The sequence below is a fragment of the Helianthus annuus genome, chromosome 11 (assembly GCF_002127325.2).
Source record: "Helianthus annuus cultivar XRQ/B chromosome 11, HanXRQr2.0-SUNRISE, whole genome shotgun sequence".
Classification (NCBI taxonomy): Eukaryota; Viridiplantae; Streptophyta; class Magnoliopsida; order Asterales; family Asteraceae; genus Helianthus; species Helianthus annuus.
This window is the reverse complement of record NC_035443.2, coordinates 148,044,381-148,049,989: the sequence shown is the minus strand read 5'-3', so window position 1 is coordinate 148,049,989 and position 5,609 is coordinate 148,044,381.

The window sequence follows — 5,609 nt, the reverse complement described above, 5'->3', positions numbered from 1 at the left end:
TAACCCAAAATAACCCTTTTGGGTTTTGTTTGCTAGGCCTACAAACAACTAGCAATTCAATCAAGGTGAACCTTGTTGCTAAGGATTTATCTTGTTTTTATTCTTCAAATTTTTAGCCATGTTGGTAATAGAACTTGCCATCGCCTCACCCATCCTCGTGGAAACCTTCTTCCTTTATGCGAGGATAGCCATTGCTGGTTTCTCCTTTGTCTTCCCTCCTCCCTTTGTGTTTTTCTTGTAGCTGTCACCATGCGCTTTATCAGCCAATGATTTTTTTTGCTAAGCTTTTCCAAATCACTGTAGACTATTGTTGTGCATCAAATCAAACCTAAGCAATTCAAAAAGATGATATGTTAAGTTATATACAAGTAGAGTTCCCCACATTGCCACTTATGATGTGTGCGAGTCAACCGACATCCTCAAACTTACATATGTTTTTCATTCTTCCTATCGGGTAATTTACACAGTTTGTTGTCACTTAGTATTTGTTTTTTTCAAGTTTCAATTGTCATGAAGTGTTGTGTGCGAACACTTACCTATCAATATCCTAGAACTTAATCATAAATTTCATGGTTGTTGTAAGTTGTATGTAAAATTACTATGTATGTGTGGATGGGCAAAATTAGTATCAAACGGAAATCAGGGTGTGCATGGGTGTGGGATGTTATGTGTTATATTAGAGGCTATATGCTTGTCTAATTAGTTCCCATTTAATTTTCCTTTTCATTTCTATGTAAACATATTGGTATAGATATTTTAAGGATTGATAAATTTTTAATTCCTCTTATTTTTATTTAATTTCCTCGAACAATTTCAACTTCCAAGCAAAGTGCACCACCACATGTTGGATTCAAACATAATTGTTTTTTTAAAGAAGTGACTGCATCCGAAAACGCCTTTAGCTCAATTAAGTTTCTAGGGTTACTTGTAATTTCTCTATATTGTAACCTACTTATTTAATAATATTCAAAATCAGTAACACTAGAAACTTAACTGAGCCCGTGGGCCCATAGTCTAATACTTTGTTTTTCTCCTTTGCTCTCCACCATTTTATCTTGGCTTTTGGATTCTTGAGAATAATTGACAACACCGAGTCCCCCTCGGTCACATATCCAGGGTAAGACACGGAGTCCTTGACCACTTCTCATATACCTTCTTTCAAGAATTAAAAATTCGAAAAGGGTGAGGCCTGAGTGATCTGAATGAATCTGTGTGGCTGCCATAAGGTTTGTGTTAGGCCACTCCAACATGTATCGTCACAAAGTAGAACCCGATCGATCTTGTTGAGACTAGACCCATTGCTAGACATAAATGTTAAACCCAAACTCCACAAACCCGATAGACTACTACTAGACCCATCGCTAGACGTAAAAATTAGCTCCCATTGGACTTCTCTTTTTCATTTCTATGAAAATATATATGGATAGATTTATAATGGAATGAAAACTTTTAATCCTCTCATCTTTAATTAGTTTCCCCAAACAATTTCTACTGAGCAAAGTGTTGGACTCCATCCATATTTGCAGTGGATAAACATGGCATCGATGTATCAGTGGACATGATGTTGATGATTGTTATGATCACAGGAATGAAGGAATGATATCGAAGTTGAATAAACGGAAATATGAACGAATGATAGAATGGACAGATTGAGAGAAAACAAACTGTCTTGGTGCCGGAATATGTTGCCGGACCGGACATATTTATAGGTGTGGAAATGGCGGATGATGTTGGTGGGAAAAATTGTCATTAGCAGTTTTTGAATTACCCGCTTATGATCAATACCCACACTTATCAAATGTACCGAACATAAGTTATAAGCAATTACATATAAGTATCATGAATATAATTAAGTTTAAATATCACTTCTAACACTTTCCCCTAAACTTAATTGTGTTTAGCAGCGAACATCAGCACACTCTTATTGGCTTCATCGACAGCTTTCCTTGCCTCTTTGAAATCGAATTTCCTTCGTCTCTTGTGCATTTTCCAAGCCCCTTCCCAATCGTTGTCTGCGTATAGAGCATAGTGATCGATGGCAGCAACCTCTTTCACAGCTTCAGCACTAACACTTCGTTCGTGGCAGCCTTTCGAAGATGGTTCCCCTTCATTCATCATTTCTTTGTCATGTGCCTTTTCTTGAATATCCTTAAACCTGTAATTGTAAACCAAAACATCTAGATACATGGCATAGATTATCCTCATGTATTCTCTGTCTTGGTACTCGTATCCCATGTCTTTAGCGATCACTGGCCAAAGATTATCATCTGTTACACTTCGGTATCCCCCGTCTCTCTCCACTATCATGTACATGCCAAGTAAATCGATCTTCTTGTTATCGACCATCTGCGGTGGAATGGGTCTTGTTGTAATTCCCAACTTGACGGTGATAAACCACTGCAACATCTCTTCGAGCTTCCTTTCTAATTCGTGTTTATATTGAAACACAAACTTTCCGTCTTCCATCATCTCTAATAATGCCTTACAGTCATTGAAGTCTTTGAACTCCATGGCCCTTATTATCATCACACTCCAATCCGTCTCATGAGAGGAAACATTTAGATCCTCAAAATACGAATTCAAATAACCTTCTTTGTACTTTTCGTTCACATCATTCAGATTCATAACCCTCTGTTTTTCTTTTAATCCCAACTCCTCTTCTTTTGACAACCCAGTAAATTCATTCACCGTGTTTACCACCGGAGGCGAGAACATCGGAAAAATCTTGCAAGTATCTCCAGTTTTATTAACCGTGAATCCTTACAAGGTTAATTGGTTCATGATCAAGACATTTCTGTCCAGTTCCGGGGTATAAAAAACGCTTTGAATTCTTAACCTTTCGTTGTTTGATTTGATTTCAACAGCCCCTATACCCCGAATGAAGAGAAAATCGTTTTCCACAGAATATGTATCAACACCAACCAAATGTTTTATTCTTTTGAAAACATTTAAATTACCGGCATAATGATGCGAGAATGAATTACTGACATACCATATGTCTCCCCACTGGCCGCCTTCAGTGCCAATTACTATCATTTCATCTCGATCGTCTGCATCCCTTCTTTGAGTCTGGATTCTGGCATTAACCGCTTGGTTTATAAGTTGTGTTGCTTCGTCATTTTCTTTTGATTTGCATGCATATATTTGATGTCCAGGCCGGTGCCAATAATAGCATAATCTCACCTGGTGATTTCTTCTCTCCCTTTCGTTTTGTTCGTCAAAACAGTGTTGACATGGTAAAGTTGTTGAAGTGGATCTGATTTCTGCACATGTCCCTGATGTGGCTCTGATACCACATTGTTGGACTCCATCCATGTTTGCAGCGGATAAACATGGCATCGATGTATCAGTGGACATGATGTTGATGATTGTTATGATCACAGGAATGAAAGAATGATATCGAAGTTGAATAAACGGAAACATGAACGAATGCTAGAATGGACAGATTGAGAGAAAACAAACTGTCTTGGTGCCGGACCGGACATATTTATATGTGTGGAAATGGCGGTTGATGTTGGCGGGAAAAACTGTCATTAGCAGTTTTTAAATTACCCGCTTATGATTAATATCCACACTTATCAAATGTACCGAACATAAGTTATAAGTAATTACATATAAGTATCATGAATATACTTAAGTTTAAATATCACTTCTAACACAAAGTGCACCACAACGTGTAGGATTCAAACCTACATCATGATTTTATCTTTTAAACATGTGAATATGAAACAAGTATACATTTCGGATGCTATTAACTCTAATGCAAGATTCCGAAATACTATGTTTGCTTTTCGAAATAATCAGTAGAGAACCAACTGTATGTACAGACTACAGTGCCGCCTTGTGTATCTCAGTTAACGCAATAAGTACAAGTGTTAATTTGATTCTCACAAATCTCTACTTAAGATTGGTTTTAAATTAAATGACCTCTATGATAGATGTATACAGTTACTAGCTAACGGCTTCTAATATACAGTTATAACTTTGCTGATGTAGCATCTACTGATTAACTGTTTCTGGTATACGGTTATAACTTTGCTGATGTGGCGTCTACTAATGGAGATTACAAGTTATCTTGTCTTCTCCGTTGGTCATCTACTTATATTGTCCTTTGTTATTTTTTTCCTTAAATTATTCTGTACTTTGAAATAATGATATGACGTTATGACTATTAGGGCTGTTCAAAAAACTCGTAGCTTGTGGCTCGCTCGAAGCTTGCTCGAAAAAAGCTCCGTTGTAAACGAGCCGAGCCCTAGCTAGACATGGCTCAGCTCGTGATCAGCTCGCGAGATTTATTATACACACACATGGTTTTTAGTAGTGTTATATGTATATTGTTCATCATCTGTATCTTCGTTTTTGTTACATCTCCTACACATCTGAACTGTGAACAAGTTAACAGTTGTTACACTACTATACTTTGCATATGGTATTCCAAATTATTGGGATGTAGTCATGAAAAAGTGTTTGCATTCACGGTTTTCATCATTGGATCTTTATTTTACCATAAAAATGCATTATATGGTTATAAGAGCAAACTTCAGATGAAGCACTTGAAACCGATTGTGGATGAAGCAATCCATGCATTTCCAATAAAAACACTTGAATATTATGCAATGGCCATGCAGATTCAGAAGTTGAATCATTAACCCAAACTGGTTTTGAACCCAAATCAAACCCGATTATTTGAACACGGTATGGACACGAACGTAGGGTTGAAATCTGGTCGTAACCCATACTTTCAAACCAGTCATAACCCTGGTTTCAAGCCGGTCAAACCCAATCCCGAACTGGTTTGGACAAAAACCTAATTTGACCATCTTTGATCCAACCTGAACTGGTTTCAACACCACCGGTTTGGGCTCAGAACTCGATTTCTGCATGACTGCACCAGTAGTCAGAGCGCTCTGTTAACTGTGGGGCCACATTCACTTATTGGCTGTTGTAACCAGACAATTTAAACTAAAAACAGTTGATATTATTATAGTTTTTGAACAAATGCTCTTCCTTGCGAGTTAAATCTTGATTAGTTATTAAGTTATTCCAGCTGAAGTTATTGTTGGCCCCAATGGATCTTTGATCTCTAGACAATCGAATAACTTGAATATAAAAACTGAGAATTTATACAATGGAATGTGATGAACGAATTACAAATGAAACTATCTATCCCTATTTATAGTTTCTAAAAAGGTGCGATCTAATAGACGCATCTCCTCGCGAACGGTTGCGTCTCTTGAATTGTGTGGATGTGATTAAACATGAAGAGATACGTCCCTTGATTCCAAAAGTCGCGTCCCTTTGTCTTTGATGTATTGCCGCCCTTTGTAACTCCTTGTTGAATAGACGTGCCCTTGCTTCCCAATAGACGTGACCATGCCTTCCAATAGACGTGACCATGCCTTCCAATCAACATGATCATGCCTTGTGTGTCTGCCCCGAAATCAAACAGATGCGACTCCAGGGGTGTCACAACTCTTGGAGTGTTGGTTGTCAAGTTCTGTTTTGTCAACATTAGTCCCTCAACTTTGTAACCGCCAATCTTTTCTTTAATTACCATAAAACCCTTGTAGTTTAGGATGTGTAAGGATTATAACTTTCATTCACCCCCT